At 43.7% G+C, this 17,513-nt stretch overlaps 1 protein-coding gene and 1 pseudogene across 26 annotated transcripts in view; one reads left to right on the top strand and one right to left on the bottom strand.

Moving 5' to 3' along the window:
* KALRN (kalirin RhoGEF kinase) overlaps positions 1–17,513 on the bottom strand; it is a 708,666-nt gene that overhangs the window by 578,578 nt on the left and 112,575 nt on the right. The gene's annotated exons all lie outside the window — the stretch shown is intronic.
* Positions 738–1,557, top strand: LOC126949148 (60S ribosomal protein L7-like; annotated as a pseudogene).

The following is a 17,513-nucleotide window of genomic DNA, read 5'->3' on the forward strand; positions in this document are numbered from 1 at the left end:
CTAAGGAGACCCTGCCTTATCAGCATCCCAGACCCGGATGAATCTTAGAAATCCTGAAAGATTTTAGGTTGCCAGAAGCAGCTGGAGATGAACAAAAGGCCCTTCACAGAGTAATTAAAATAAGCAAGAAGGTAAAGGCTCTGTGTGTCTAATTCTGCACTCTGCTGAGGGAGATGTGATGGATGAACCCCAAGAAATGGGCATGAGCCAAGCCTGTTTCAAGAAAAGGCTTTCCTTTATTGTGAGAACTGGCATTAAGCAAAGTAATAATCATTTTCAGTTGAATCTTGTGAGAAACTGAATTTAACTTGAAAGTAGGTATTGCGTTTCTTTAAATTCCATTTCATATGGTTCCACTCCATATCCATCTTCTAATGGAGAGGATAGTTTCTTAACCATCTTGTTTGTGAACTGTCTATGTGTTCATACTATGATTCTATTAAAGTCATTTTACTTGGAGAAGGATATTTAAACCTAGTCTGTGGGGCAGTGAATCTGGAAATTTTCTGGACCTCTGATCCTGTCCTGGCCTTTCTTAGTCACCCCTGCCTGTGCCGAGAGATTAGTCATGTATTTAGTACAATCAAGGTAGAATCAACTACTTGGTGGCACCTTTGATTTATGACAAAGGTGACACTGTAATGCTGTGAGGAAAGAATGATATTTTCAATAAATGTCTTCAAGTCTACTGATGACAAAACAGGAGAAAAAAAATCTCCTTTTTTCCAGCTGGAACCATGGAGAGTATAGAAGAAAAGAAGAAGAAGAAGGTTTCTGTTGTGCCAGAAACCCTTAAGAAAAAGCAAAGGAATTTCGCAGAGCTGAAGATCAAGCGCCTGAGAAGGAAGTTTGCACAAAAGATGCTTCGAAAGGCAACGAGGAAGCTTATCTATGAAAAAGCGAAGCACTTCACAAGGAATACAGGCAGATGTACAGAGCTGAAATGTGAATGGCCAGGATGGCAAGAAAAGCTGGCAACTTCCATGTACCTGCAGAACCCAAATTAGCGTTTGTCATCAGGATCAGAGGTATCAATGGTGTGAGCCCAAAGGTCTGAAAGGTGTTGCAGCTTCTTCGCCTTCATCAAATCTTCAATGGAACTTTTGTGAAGCTCAACAAGGCTTCAATTAACATGCGGAGGATTGTAGAACCATATCTTGCATGGGGGTACCCAAATCTGAAGTCAGTAAATGAACTAATCTACAAGCGTGGTTATGGCAAAATTAGTACGAAGCAAACTGCTTTGACAGATAACGCCTTGATTGCTCCATCTCTTGGTAAATATGGCATCATCTGCATGGAGGATCTGATCATGAGAGCTACACTCTTGGAAAATGTTTCAAGGAAGCAAATAACTTCCTGTGGCCCTTCAAATTATCTTCTCCATGAGATGGAATGAAGAAAAAGACCATCCATTTTGTAGAAGGTGGAGATGCTGGCAACAGGGAGGACCAGATCAACAAGCTTATTAGAAGAATGAACTAAGGTGTCTACCATGATTATTTTTCTAAGGTGGTCAGTTAATAAACAGTACCTGCTCTCAAATTGAATGAAAAATAATGATAATAACCTCTCTTTCTCACCATACACTAAAAGCATTTCCAAATGAATTACTGATCCAAATGTGAGAAGTAAAACAATAAAGCTTTTAGTAAGAAATACTTAGACAAAAATGTCTTAAACAGGACACAAAAAGTACTAAATATAAAAGAAAAAAATGATAAAGTAGACCACATTAAAGTTAATAACATATGTTCATTTCATCAAAATGCATCATAAGGAGTGTAAAGGAACAAGCTACAGACTGGAAGAAAATATTCATAATACATATATTCCACCAAGGACTCATATTCAGAATGCATAAAGAACTCTTACAACGCAATAAGAAAAAGGCAGATAATTCAATAGCAAAGATGAGGCAAAAGACATGAAGATTCACATTACAAAAGAGGATATCCAAATGGCCAATAAACATATGAAAATGTTCTAGACTTCATTAGCCATCAAGGAAATGCAAAAACAAAAACATAACGCCCACAATGTGACACTACCACATACCTAGCAGAAAAGCCGAAATGGAAAAGACAAATAATACCAAATATTGGCAAAGGTATGAAACAATGGGAAGTCTTCTATCTGCTGGTGAAGATATAAATCATTACAACTGCTTTGGAAAGCTTTCTGGCAGTGTTTATTAAAGCTAAACATACTCATACCCCATTGCTTGATATTTCCTCTTAGGTATATACTCCACAAAACTGGGTGTATATATTCATCAATAGACATGTACAAGAGTGTCCATAGCAGCTTTATTCATAATAGCCCCAAGCTGGAAACAACCCAAATACCTTGTACAGTAAGATGGATAAATTGTGGCATATTTATACAATATAAAAACAAATTGCTATACACAACATGGATTAATCTCACATACATAACACTGAACAAAAGAGGACAGACATAAAATAGTGTGTATTTTAGAATTCCACAAATACCAAGTTTCAAAACAGGCAAACTAATCTATGATGCTGGGAGTCACCATAGAGATTACTCTTGAGAGGAGGAGCTAGTGAACGGAAAGGGACCCTGCGGGGGCTAACGTTCTGGGGTGCTCATAATGTTATTGATCTGTGTGCTGATTACTCTAGTGTGTTCACTGGGTAAAAATCCACGGAGCTGTATACTTAGAATTTGTGCACTCTTCTGTACACTTGATAGACTTCAGTGAAAAGTTTTTAACATGAAAATATAAACACAAACTACATTTAAGGAATAAAGTCCATGTAGGAAAATTAAAAATCCATGAAAACTGCTTTGCAAACTCAAATCTATAAATGACAGCAAAATGGATAGCTTCTAATTGTCCCGATTATTCTCTTAAAATGAAAAATTTGCATTTTAATTTATTTAGTATCTATGTCCCACTTTCAAAAATAATTTGAAACCATGTTCTTTTTTGTTGAACAAATACACATTAGGGCTTTTTAGTTTTCATTGGAAGCTTTTAGGACATCAAAGTTGTTCAATTTTGCTTGGTTTACTTTTACTTTTTTCCCCATGTTAATATATGGGTTTATAGAAATACAATTTTTCTTGGCTAACACCCTCTAATGAAGATTAACAACCCTAATATTTACATAACCAGCAAGCAAATTCAGCTGAGCAAAACCCAGTCCACCCAATCGGGATCTTTGGAAGGCTGCAGCCAGTGGCTGTAGTTCAGGTTTAACAGCTTGGCATTCATTGGAAAGGGAAGATTGGGAGCAATTATTTCAATAATCCAAGCCAAGAAACACAGCTCTGCTATTCAGGAAAAAGAGGGGGCCACAGAGACCAAGTCTACTTCCAACAGAACGGAACCTGACTGGCTAGTAAAAGCTGATGCTTCCCTACTCTGCCGTGTGTGTTGGCTTTCACCTCTTCTGGAGGAAAGCTTTTGCACGGGACAGATGGTTCTCTTACATTTTTATAATGCCCTATTATTTTCAAAGTTTCCCAGATACTAATAGCATCTGAATCTCATACTCACCTGAAAATGAAAATAGAGAAGATTAACATTATCCCCTTTTCATTGGTGAAAGAACTGAGACTCAGACAGCTAAGAGACTCTTTAAAACGACATGGCTGGCAAGTTCCATAGCATGGATAGAACATATTTGTCATGTGTTCTGTCCTTTGTACCATGGGGTCTTTTGGCTTCTCTCCAAGCCACTTAAGAGAATGAGAACCCATTTCCAAAACTTGGAAAAAATTTAAGCTAGGATTATTCGACATTGGGCAGCAGGCAAGCTGGAAGCTGTGCCACAGTCAAAGGAAAGGACAGCATTCATCTTCAAGATCATGCACTATGGAGGCACTGGGGGGTACAGGGAGATAGGAAGGTGCCAGGACTTCTACTTGTAGCAATGGTTTGAATGCCTGAGTCTGACTCTACTACAAAAGGTCATCAGCAATGGTGGAGATTCATCTGGGCAGGCTTTGCTACAGACAGGGAACTGACACCTGTGGGTTTGAGACATACAAGTTCTGAAATCCATTCATGAACACAGTTTGGATTCTGCTAGGGTTGCATGTCGCCAATAGCAAACAGCATAAAGAGCACTGGCTTTGGAGCCTGCCAGACCTGGCTTTCAGTCCTAGCTCTGTTTTTCACTCAATGTGTGCCCCAGAACAAGTTACTTATCTGCTCTGAGTTTCAGTTTTTTTGGTCACAAAATAATAATGATAAAATATACCCATCAGAATCATTGTGAAAATTAATATAATAATAATATAAAGTTATTGGCATATAGTAGGCAGTAAATACATTTTTGTTCCTTTCTCTTCTCCCCGATTAAAAATGATGAATTTTCTGTGAGCTTTTAAAACACACAAAAGAAAGTTTCTATCTTCCTTGCCAGCCAGAATGAAATAAAAACATAAACCATTTAAATGCATACCTTACAGGTAATCATATATGAATATATAATAACCTTCACAGGTGGCCTAATTTAAGAACCTCGACCTATTTTTTTTCCTTTTTCACCTGGAAGTAATCTGATTAACTCAGTGCATGCTTCATTTCCTGGAATAGAAATTGCAATAATCTTCTCCTTAATTTCAATAATTGATTAACATGACAAAAACATGTCACCTATAGTCAGAATCTAGCACCCACAATATTATCTAGAACTAATGTTTTGATGTTGCCAAAAGCTGCCTGAAAGAAAAGCATCTGATTTCCAGGTTAACTCTAGATGTTCCCCTGGGCAAATTCCACAGGTTACACAGAAACACTAAGAGAAGGGGTTTCATACCTGGCTGCCTATGACCTTCCTTTAAAAAGCAAACACAGTCTTTTCAAAGTCTATAGGTGTTCTTCCCTAAGAAAGTTTTGCTGTTTCCTCAAACTCCATGAAGACTCCTCCCATAAACTGGTCTCCCTTCCCAGTTATCCTATTTCTGTTCATAAGCACATGTTCTTAGAATCTCAGAAACAAGAAACTGAAAAAGACTTCCATTAAAGCCATCCGGTCTAGTACTAAAAAAAAAATGCATTAATCATCCCACTGAACCCCTGATGGTCTGCTACTGACTAAACACAACCAGGAGAGGGGAGCCAACTACGTCCCTGCTGCATTGCTCCCATTGTTGGTCAAGTCCTTCTACACATCTGGGTGGGATGTTTCTCCTTCCATCCTTCCCCCATTCACTAATCCCAGCTCTGCATTCTAGAGCAATAGGGGACAGATAAATCTCACCCTTCTTCCTCACTAGAGGCCCCACAACATGGAAAGCACCCATTATGTGTGTACACAGGTTTTATACTCTGAATCAAACATTCAATCCAAAAAACATCTGAGGATCAACTGTGTGCCTCACACTGTTTTAGGCACTAAGACAGGAGATGTAAATAACACACAGCATCTATATGTAAAAAGCTCACAGTAGTCCCTTAGAACTTCTGCATATGACCTGGCTTCTAGACCAACCACCCTCTCCCTCTTCCAGATACACTTTGGCTTAGTGATGATTCTCTTAAAATGTGATTCTCAGGATATGGGAGCAAAACTGGATGGATGAGTCTGTGGATTATTTCCTAGTTCTGATATCGTACTACAGTTATACAAGATGTTAACAGTGGGGGATGCTGGGTGAAGGGCACAAAGGACTTCCATGTATGTTTCTTTGCAACTGCCTATGAAGCTATAATTATTTCAAAATAAATTTTTTCTAATGGATGGATGAGATGCCACTAACACAAGCTACTGACAAGACAATTCAAAACCTAATAAAAGGCCCCAACTAGGGTAGCTCCACCTACTCAAATATTTCTTGAAATAATACAGAGGCGAAGAGAGAGCAAGAGCTGACAGATAAAAGTCCATACTCTGCCTCTCCCTAGGAGGCAGAGCATCTTCTATAAGCAAATGCTCTGCCATGATCTGAATCTGCAGGGCCTTCTCCTCATTCCTATTCTGCAATGTCTGGATGGGCAGAGCCTATTGCTTGTGATCCCTGTCACCTGGAGGGGCTGCATGGAGTGGGGAGTTATAAACCATTAGGCTTTGGAGTCCAACACACCTGGCTTTAAAATGCAGGCCCACCACTCACTAGCTGCGATAGCCTGGGGACGTCACTTGCCCTTTTCAAGCCTCTGCAAAACAAAGATGGTGATGAGCGCTATTATCTCACATAGTTTTGTAAGAGGAGACAATAAAATAATTTATATAAAGTACATGGTATAGTTGCAGCATCCACAAATAACTCAATAAATATTTGTTGTTTTAGAGCCTCGCTCATGGACAAGTTCTAGGATTCCAGGATTTACTTATTCCTCACCTCTCTTTTTTTTTTTTTTTTTTTTTGAGACAGAGTCGCTCTATTGCCCAGGCTCTAGTGTGGAGGTGCAATCTTGGCTCACTGCAACCTCTGCTTCCCAGGTTCAAGCAATTCTCCTGCCTCAGCCTCCTGAGTAGCTAGGATTACAGGCATGCACCACCATACTGGCTAATTTTTGTATTTTTAGAAGAGATGGGATTTCACCATGTTGACCAGGCTGGTCTGAAACTCCTGGCCTCAAGTGATCTGCTGCATCGGTCTTCCAAAGTGCTGGGATTACAGGCATGAGACACTGCGCCTGGCCCTTACTCCCTTTTTAACATCCGATAGAACATCTGCCCTTTCCCCACCTTCTAGTACCTCTCTAGCCTGCCAGGATATATCAGATTTCCACTCCAATACTTCTCCTCAAGCCATTTGCAGTGAAAGACCAGTTTGATTTTTTTTTCTGCTTTTATTCTAATCTGTTATAGACTAGTGCTTTAGTAAAATATAATAAAAATGAATTACCAGTGAAGTACAATTTTAAAAACAAAAGTTCCAATTCTTTAATTTTTAGATTCAACAGACATAAAATTACTCTGGCAAATTGCTATAAAGTTTCTAAATGCTTCCTTTCTATTTCTGTGCTCCTCATTACTGACTGACAACAAACGGTTGGCAGAGCAGTTCCACGGACCACACTTTAGGGAGCACTTCTCCATTACCTCCCTTCCCCAAGCCTGTAGGAACCTTACTTTCAGTGAAACACAACTGAGGGCTTAAGATCTCTATGTTTTGGATATTGGTTTTAATTGCCAAGGAGGATTGCATGCTCTCTGAGTGCCAGTGTCATGTCCACTGTCCCCAGTCCAAAACCAGATGCCTCATGGGGACCCAATTCCTTGCTGATAATACAAGTACTCAAACAGGCATATTATTTACTTTTACCTTTCCATGATTTCATCTCAATGGTGCATCCTTGAAAACCTGCCTAAAGAGAACACTTTGTCCCTTCAGCATCCCTCCCTGTTTGCCTGCATTCCATCTATTTCTGTGTATGTCTTTTTGACCACCTGCTTCATCTCCATTTAACTGAAACGTACCAGATATAGTCACAGTTTCTTCCACAGAGGGAGAAGACAGGACAAATCTCAGAAAATCCCATTCATCAGAAAAGCTGGCTTCTGGCTCACCAGATAAACATTCAAGGAAATGGAGTGGTTACATTAATTTACTTCCTGGGGATGCTGTTAGCCTCATCTCTGTGTCTCTAATGCTGGGCACATGCTAGCTGCTCAGTAGACGTTTATGTGAAGTGGGCACAGAGTAGCAGCTGCTGTAGTGACTGCAAGTCACACCTTCAGTCATGTCACTCAGAAGAGGGGCAGTGAGTGGCACTGTCACAGGAAGGAGCCTCAGAGGTCACTGAGACCAGTGGTTGTCTACCCTGGCAGTGAAGGGCCTTTAATACAACACTCACTCCTACATCTCAGACCCAGAGACTTTTTAATGTCATTGATCTGGGGTGAAGCTTGGGCGTCAGTAATTTTCAGGTTCCATAGGCAATTCCAATGTGTGGCTAGGGTGAAAACTCACTGATTTAGAATACTCTCCCATCCACACAGGTACTTAGCAAAGTTCCTTAAATGTTTGTTGAGTAGATGAATGACGGAGTTACTGGATCAGCAGATCGATAAAGGGAGGAGGATGGGTCTGAGGCAAATGCGAACATGGCCTTGACCCTGTCTCCTCAGATCCCTCACCTCCAGCTGCTCTGTATTTTTTCCCAAGGTCCAGCCTTAAGCTCTAGCCTGGAAGTACCCTCTTGCCCATAAGAGGAGGGCTTGCTCCTCCCCTCAAACACTGGTCCCTAGGAAAGCATTGACTTAGTCCACCCTCACCTTTTTCAAGCAGGAAACTCCTGGGCTTTCTCAAACGCACACCCAGAAGACTCCACAAATACTACTGGCCTCAACTCCTACGGAATAAGAACACTCTATCTCATCTATTTCCTGTTTATTTAATGGCTGCACTTGGATTGTTTTCCTGGAAGCTTGCAGTCCAGGACACCATCTCAAACTACAGACTTTCAGAGGGCAGAGGCCCAAGAACACTGTAAAAAGTGACTGGTTTATGAAAATCTAGTAAATGGATGCTGCTGTGGTAATGCTGCAGAGAGACAAGAGGGAAGGGGAGGATGAGAAATGGCAACCAGGAGGAGGAAGAGGAGAGGGCGAGGAAGAGGAGGAAAAGGAGGACAATGAGGAAGAGGAGGACAATGAAGAGGAGGAGGATGAGGAAGGGGAGGAGGAGGATGATGAGGAAGAGGAGAACGATGAGGAAGAGGAGGAGGATGAGGAAGGGGAGGAGGAAGATGATGAGGAAGAGGACAATGAGGAAGGGGGGAGGATGAGGAGGGGGAGGAGGAGGATGATGAGGAAGAGGAGGAGGATGATGAGGAAGAGGAAGAGGAGGAGGAGGACAAGGAAGAGGAGGAAGAGAATGATGAGGAAGAGGAAGACGAGGAGGAGGACGAGGACAATGGTGACAACCACGATGAAGTGGTATGCATACCTAGAAGGGGAGATGTTAGCTGCCCAATGTGGGCAGGCACAGATGCACAGATGACATACAAGACCAGGCAGTGCCCACTACCCCTTCCCAAGGAGCAGGGAACAATTTAGCTAAGCTCAGAATTCTCTGCTGGAAATGTGTGCCTGGGGCTGCCCCAGGTTCTGACCTGTGGCTGCTCCCTTAGCTGCTGCTGCTGCTATTTTAAGCTGAACAGTGGCCCGTTCCCAGCCTCCTCTCCAACCTCTAGTTCCAGGATCTCAGAGGAGCAGTTGGACTGGTCATTCTCCCTCTGGATCCTGTACTTCCTACTCCATGAAGCTACAACTGAGTCAATTAGGGATGCTATGTGGGGATGTCTGGGAGGAGATGAACACAGGGTACGTAGAGAGTCAGTTGTGAAATCCAACACTTACTTTTCAGGCCAGAAAAAGAAAAAAGGTACATATGTTAGGTCAAAGGAGAACACTCCCTCTGGCCCCGAAAGAGACACTACTTAGGTCCCCCTCTTACTGCCCATCTAATAGCTTCTAATTGTTCAGATTATCCTGTTCTAAAATGAAAACTTTTTTTTTTTTTAAGGATATATGCCCCACTTTCAAAGAGAATTTGAGGCCAGTCTTATTTATTGAACAAATATACATTACAGCCTTTTTAGTCTTTATTGGAAGCTTTCAGGACATCAAAATTGTTAAATTTCACTTGGTTTACCTTTGTTTGCCCTGCCTATCTATGTACAGATGGCATTCCATCACTAGCATTAATAAGTATTTTCTGGTATGTTTCTCTCTCTCCATTTAAAGGGGAAAAAGAAACACGCACTATTTGGTCACCCTTGTTTCCTAGCACTCTGGGAGTCTCTATTAGTATTTCCTCATGGCAATACTTACAACCCATAAACTAAATTAAGGGACCCACCCAGGGCCCACAGCTTGCAAGTAGCACAGCTGGGATTCAAATCCAGGACTTTGTGAGTTCAGAGCTCACAGACATCCATCTTCCCCTGAAAACAAGCCTGATACTCCTGTCGTCAAAAAGAGCAATCTGCTCCCAACCCTAAAGCCCCATTACACTGATACTTCCCATTGGGCTCAATAAACCATGTGGATTGCCTGAACCCCAGTTTCCAGAAAATAGAGAGGGAAATGCATTCACCATCCACAGGACAGTGAGATACGAAGAAATATGTGCCTTTTCTTGCTACATCAGCTTCTTTGGTGGCTGCGGAAAGAAAGGAGGGGAGGCACCCAGCCAAGAGAGGTGAATTATGGATCATCCCAGAGTCGGCAATAACATTTCCAATTCCCAGAAGCACCTCTTAACTGCAAGAATTCCAATAAAATGATTCATTCATTAATCATCCAATAGATGCTCACTGAACACCTACTATGTGCCTAGTACTAGAAACTGTACTAGGTGCTGAGGGTAGAAAAGTAAAAAAAAAAAAAAAAAGTCATCACAGTTTCTGTCCTTATAAAGCTAGCAGCTATAGGGGAACAATGCTGGGGTTCAGAGGCATTTGTGGGGTGATAGCATCTCCTGACACACTACCTTAAATTTAGCACTGAGGCACTTTTGTGGGAGGAGGAGGAGAAGGAGGAGTAAAGGAAACCAAACTCGTTGCTATGCAACAGTGATGATTTATTCTTAGAGCAGGGAAAGCAGCAACATGGTGCAGGGAGTGGGTGGGGGGTGGAGATGGAAAGAGGGGAGGCTGGAGGAGTACAGAGTGGGAGGAAATGTGGTATAAGCAAGCATTGAGGCTACACACACAGGCCTCTCCCCACAGAGCCACTCACAAATGGACACTCCACAGAATTGTGCTCTCCAGAGGTAGGCAAAATACTGTAGGGACAGCCCCAGGAACCACTGAAAAACCCTGGTTCTTAGGTCTGAAATTAACCTTCAGGTATTGTAACCAGGCCTGCACTGAATACCAAAAAGGAACAAAAGCTGAATATAACAATCCTTACTCCCACCAGGGAAGCAGGACTCACACACGTAGTTGACCAACGAGTATTTATTAAGCACCTCCTCCATGTTCATTCGACATTGTGCAGAATGCTGTGGGGATAGAGACAGCCCTCAAGCTGAAAGAGTCCATGTGTTGGCTGAGTACAGAGACAGACACCTGGCTGAAACCCAGGACTGAGTGCTGGACCTGGCTCAGTCACTTACCTGCTTGGGGAAGCCTGTGGCAAGTCGCTCCCCACCTCTGGACCTCAGGCACCTGCTCTTTAAGTTGAGAGACAAAAACAAAGCTCAGCCCTATGTCTCTGACACTGCACATGCCACAGGATCTCAGTAACAGCAGAGTTGAGTATCATGTGGGGTACTTGGGAAGGGCTGCATGGAGAAGGAGGAATTGAGAATGGAGGGGAGAGGGAGACAAACGTTTCCTGAGGGCCTATCATGTATTTTTACCTATGATAAAGAATAGTTTCCCCATTTTCAGAGCTGAAAAAAGCCAAAGCCTCAGAGAGTAACTTCCTCAAAACCACACAGCAGAGCTGGGATTCAAACCCAGATCCTCCCAATCCCAAAGCCTGAGCACTTCCCACTGGTCCACACAGCTTCTCTGAGATGGTGAGATTTAATAGGAAGAAGGGGTGCGAGGAACACTGCTTGAGACAACACAGACAGAGATACTGACAGGCTGAAAAACAGCCAGGATTAACAAGGGCAGATTCCTGGGGCAAAGACAGGTTGTGACTGAAAGGAAGGTGGGGAAGCAGAAAGAATGAGAACCAGGCAGTCACTAACCAACACCCTTCATTGTGCCAAGTGCTATGGAAAAGACAATTTGCAACCAAGGAGATAAAATGTGAAAACTAACAATTAGTGAAACCCCCAAAAAAGTGCCAAATGAGATGTACAAAAATAAATCATAGTACAGTTTAAAAGGGGGAACAGTTGCTTCCAACTGTAGTGGCCACAGGAGATTCTGTGGAAGGAGTTTGGATCTGAACCTTAAAGGATTCGGTGGCAGGACAGGTGAGGAGAGGATGAGAGAGGGAAGGACATTTGGAAAAGGAAAAATCTCACCCGCATGAGAAAAAGCAGAAAATATGCTCCAAGGAAGGCCACTTTGCTTAGAAGAGAGAGCTGGTGGGAAACGGCACAGAAAAGAGGGGTTGGGTGAGGCTAGCGAGTTGTGGCTGACAGAGTGAGGACTCTAATCTTTGACCAGGGCTATGAAAACCATGGGCTGCTTCACTGAGGAAAGACATGGTGAAAAGAGGAGTTGACATAAAAGAAACCTGCAGGGTTCGGAGAGCCAGGGAAGGAACTATTAGGCATGGGATGAAGAGAGTCTGAAGTAGGGATGGCATTGGAGGTGGCCAGAAAGGACAGACAAGTCCTGGTGACTGGGGAGCTGAAGAAGGGGGAATCAAAGTTAACCCAAGCTTCAAGGCAAGAACATGATGGTATCATATTCAGAACTAGAGAAGCCCAACAAAAAATTTGGGGAGAAGGTGGTAATGAGGTAGATTATTTCCATTCTATGCATTTTTAAGATTCTTCTAAGATATCCAAATGAAATAATCATGAATCATAAATTCAAGAAAAGGAAACCTGAGGCTGGGGAAGGGGAGGTGTAGTCATCCATGACCCAGGGTGAGACCAGCCCTCCCCCACTCCCTGTGCCCCCAGGGAGGGCAAGGCTGCTGCTTTGGGAGTTGGAAACTGTATGTCCTGGTGAAAGAAGTCACAAGGAGAATGGGAATGGAATCTGAGGGCCAACACTTAATTATTCCCATCAGTAGAGTGAGTGAAGCTTTCAAACAGGGTGAAGCCACTTCCCTGTCCAAGCAAGAATTCCTTCTGTGCTCTAGTGAGGGGTCATCTAGCTTTTGCCATGGGCAGGGAATCACAGGAGACCTCAGCCAGCATCTTGCTATAGAGACAGGGATAAGATTTTTGAGTCAGAAAGACCTGGGTAAGAATCACACTTGTTCCATCTGGGGCACCTTGAACTGAATACCATCTTCAAGATAGGGTCTGACAGAGATAGAGAAGAGCTCTATAAATGCAGCTCAGGGACCCTAAAATATCACTTCTATTTGCTTGTCAGTGGCAGTTGAAATTCAACCATTAGAGATTTATTTCTCTAGCTTAATATGTTTCTTTTAAACTATACATTCTCCTGTGAGGCATAATTTATTGAGTTGTTACCAACCGTAAGTACAAGAGTATGTATTCATTTATCAGATACCTGGGGAAGCCAGGGTTTTAATGCTTTGAAGAGGAGGAGAGGGGCATTCTGGAGGTGGACTCACTGGCCATATTTGGGTAGGCTACTGAAGTGAGTCAACGACTGACCAGAATGGCAAAGGGACCTAGAAAGCAAGTTTCACAGCTTCACTGGGGATCAGTCCTAATCATCAGATAAAAGAGGTCACAGGAGAGAGAGCTCTGCTGGTGGAGCTACCATATGACAATATGGGCCCTTTGGGGTACAGTATGAAAGATAGGGGTCAGGACCTCTCCAGAGAGCACTGCAAAGCACAACAGAAAAGCCACCTCTACCTCCTGTGAAGGTAAAGTCAGAGATCAAGGTGTACCAGGAGAGAGGAGGTCTGAAACCAGAAAGCCCTTTCAGATGACATGAAATCCCCCCCCTTGTTGCTCACCTATGCTTTCACTCTGCACCACCCCTGTCCTGAAACTGTTATTTCAAAGATGACCATGATCTCCTCACATCCAAGCCCCCACAGTTCTATCTCACTCTCCAATCCTTGACTTTAGCGCCCTCTCCTTCCTTGCAACCCCTGATAAGGGAATCCCCAGGTGCCCTGGTTTTTCTACCATGTATCTGACCACTCTTGCATTCCCTCTCACTGCGGCCTAAGGCTCTGCCTCACTCCTCTCTGTACAAACCCTCCCTGTCCCTAACAAAAGAGAGGGACCACTGCCCAGCAGTTCTCAGCAAAGCAGAAAGGAGTGGTTCAGAAAAGTCTATACTGTGCAGAGCCTAGTACATAGCTAGTACACAATAAACTGCAGGAGGAATAAAGAAACAAATGCATTAAAACACTAATCCAAGTGTGACTCAAGAAGATCATGCCATAGGAAGCCACAAAAGATGTACTGTTTTGTTCTGTTTCTGTGGAAGCTTCACTTACTTAACATATACACCCAAACTTTGACACATGAGCACCCACCCATTCAGCACGTTTTCTCTAGAGAACAACTTAAAGAGAGTGTTGTCAACATAAGATTCCCTTTGCTTCCTCATTACTCTGGTCTTTTGCCTCCAAGGAAATATGGTTCTCACAAAGGACCATGTAACCAAGAGAAAAAAGTAAGGATATGGGCCCTGTAGATGGAACCTGAGAGGAGAACTCTTCTCTACCACAAAAGGACTTTTATCCCTGGGCCAGCTTCCCCAGCCTCCTGCTGCAGGTCCTCCCATATGCTCCCCGGCCCCCACTCTTGTACCATTTATCTTTGCAACGAGCTTTTTCTGTGGCCTCACATCGTATTATATGTGCCACGATACACGCATATGTAAACAATATCAGAACACCATCTCAACCTTTGGGCTCCCTCACACTAATCGCCTTCCTTTTCCCCCCAGCAGAAGTGTCATGGAGATGAATACCATGGTCTCCAATAAGCTAGGAGCTCTCTGAGAACCAAAGCCATGGTTAGGAGTCACCCCTCTGTACTCACCATGTCCCTTCAGTGGTCCAGGGGAATACTCTGCCATGCAGGCACCCTAGTTCATGCTGACGACTCATCTACAAAGAAGACCAAAAGGCCCAGGAATTCCACAGAGAGGAGGAGGAGAATACATAAGGAAAGGTGGAAGGAGAGAATACGGGAGAGGGGAAGAACTTAAGTGAATCCTCTGTGGCCTCAGTGGCTTTCTTATATCCTGCCCCAGTCACTCTTTCCATCTTTGACCCTGGCACTGATCATTGAGATTTGCCCTTTGATCTGCTTGTCTGTCTCTGCCCATTGAGTGTGAAGCATTGCTATCTGTCAGATATTCTGAGCACCAGAACCCATGCAAGAAAGTTGTCAAGGCAACAGAACCTCTTTGGTATAAATACTAGTGGGTGATACCACTGGTGGAGTAGAGCCTCCCCTCCCCCTCTTTTAGTCAGAGCTGACTGACTTCAAAGTTGGGGGAGTGGAAAAGAGTAGGTCTCTCCAAAGACATGCTAAATTGATGTCTAATGGTGATCCAGCAGGGAGAGAGGATTTTGCAGTTCTGATTAGCTGCTCAACTCCCACTGAGTCCAGAGGTAGTGGTGAGGGGCAAAGAGAAAGCTGCAGGAGGGTGGTGGAAGTGGCATAAATTGTGGGAGATGCCTGAAACCACTGTGCTAGGATGTGGCACCCAGGACAGGCTCTGTGAACCTTGAGATACCAGCCTGCTGGGGGCCACTGGGGATCCCTGGGAATGTCCAGGGCCTTAAGCTCTGACTAGGGCTGTTTTCTCTCCCTTGTTCTCTATACTTCCTCCCAGATCCACAAAAACACATACTTTACAGAAGATTCTTAGGATCAAGCATCCATATCCCAGTGCTGTTCAGAGAAAAGTATGCCCTTCACCCCCGCCCTCAGAGGATGCTATTACATTCAGATGGCCATCTCAGCCATCTCCCTGTATCCGACCCACACCCAGAACACCATTTTTAGCCTTTTCCCTTCTCTAGACCTCAGTAGTCCCATTTCTAAAGGGAGAGAGAGCTCTCCTCCTCTTCCTCCAGTCTCCAATATTTCTGGAAAGGGTAAAAATAACATAAAAGTTGTGTGTAAGGACTCTTGGAGAAACTCTTTTGAGTAGTCAGTTCCAGCAGCCCTGCTAGTTCGGAGGCTTGCATCCTCAAGTTAGTCCCAGCCCTCACACTTGGAGAGAGAGAGGGAACAGCAAACCAGGACAAGGTGGCATTCATTCATTCCCCCTTTTCAACCACATCCTTACATCCTCTGCACAAACGCTCCATTCGTCCCATAATGAGCTGTCATTCATTAGAAGCCCCACCCTACACTTTTGCTCACCCCATTGACACAGCACATCTCACACTCACTCATCCTGCCAGGACCAGCCTTCCCAGCCACACAGCCAACAGGACTCTTCTCCCCACTCTTATGGACTTGCCACCTGCAATAATCACTTAACACTTACCTCACTCTGCATTTTCTCATTAACCAGTTTTTGGCAGCCCTACAGCATCTAGAACAGTGTTGTACACATAAGTAAATATTTGTTTTAAGGTTTCATTTTTTAAATTCATTGCTCAGCAAAACCAGTGACTCCAGTGTCCAGGTAACAAACACGTCCCTCCAGAATGAGAATCCAGACTCCCCATGTCCTCTGCTATATTCATCAGCATAGTCTCTTCCTCCTCTCCCAAACACACCATTCCTGCTGTGGCCTCAAACATTCTTTCCAGTTGCCCAAACTCCCACAGCTGCTCTGCCCCATCAACCCTGTGCCCTACTCATCCAGGTCTGCTCAGGGCCTCGCTCCCCACCTCTGACATCACTCAGCCCTGTTTCCATCACTACTGCCTCCTGAATTTCCTGTAGTGCACAAACAAGAAGTAACTTTAAAGAGTAGTGTCACCAGCTTTGTAACAAACACTCTGGTACATGCACTCCCATGACCATCTTTTCCCGGGTCCCACTCTGCACTAGGAATCTGTGTCCTGGATTAGGACTTTAGGATCTTCTGGCCGCCTTGAACCACTACCCAAAATTTCTGGGCCTTTAACAGCCACTAGGTTTCCTGGCAAGAAACTGGTTATTGTTTCTCCCTATAAGGAGACCCTAAAGACCAACAAACTCTACCCTCCTCCCAGAGGTTAAGTAGACAAGCCGGCCCACCTCACTTTACCAACCAGGCTCCCCAAGAGCCAGCCTATTTGCTACCTGGTAGGGCAGTATTCAAATCCTGATTCCAATCAGTGGGGGACCTTGGCAATTTGGTAAAATTCAGTCAGCATTTACTGAACAAGTAAGTGCCTCCTCTCGTTCTAAAGGATCAGGGACTCTCATAACGAGGTCCCCAGACCAGCAGCATCAGCATCACCTGGGAACTTGTGAGAAGTATAAATTCTTGGGCCCACTACAGACCTGCTGAATCAGAAACCCTGAAGGTAGGGCAAACAACTTGTGCTTTAACAAGTCCTCCAAATTATTCTGATGTGTGCTCAAGTTTGAGTTCCACTGACTTAGGCCCTGGGGAGATATAAAAAAAAAAAAAAATGAAAAACCCATAATCTAAACTATCAGTTCTTAGCCATGGCTGGACATTAAACTAAGCTGGAAGCTTTTAAAATAATACCAGTCTGGGCCCCATCCCAGACCAATTTCATTAGAACTTCTAGGAGTGGGGAAGTCATCATAATGCAATATATTGAGTGCAAAGACTGAACAAGGTGTGCAGGCAACTGAGAAGGGAGTCTGTAGTAAGGAGATCAGGACAAGCAGCTGCACCATCTGTGCCTCCATTTTCTCATCTGTAGAATGGGGAGTGTAATAGTCCCCTTGAAGGACTATTGAGAATTACATAAAATGATATATGGAAATGCCCGGTATATAGCAGATGCTCAGTCTTCATCACTTCCCTCCTTTCCCCAGAATGGGCCCCTGGTTGACTCTGAGTTGAACAGCTGGGCTGC

This window comes from Macaca thibetana, chromosome 2 (genome assembly GCF_024542745.1).
Source record: "Macaca thibetana thibetana isolate TM-01 chromosome 2, ASM2454274v1, whole genome shotgun sequence".
Taxonomy (NCBI): Eukaryota; Metazoa; Chordata; class Mammalia; order Primates; family Cercopithecidae; genus Macaca; species Macaca thibetana.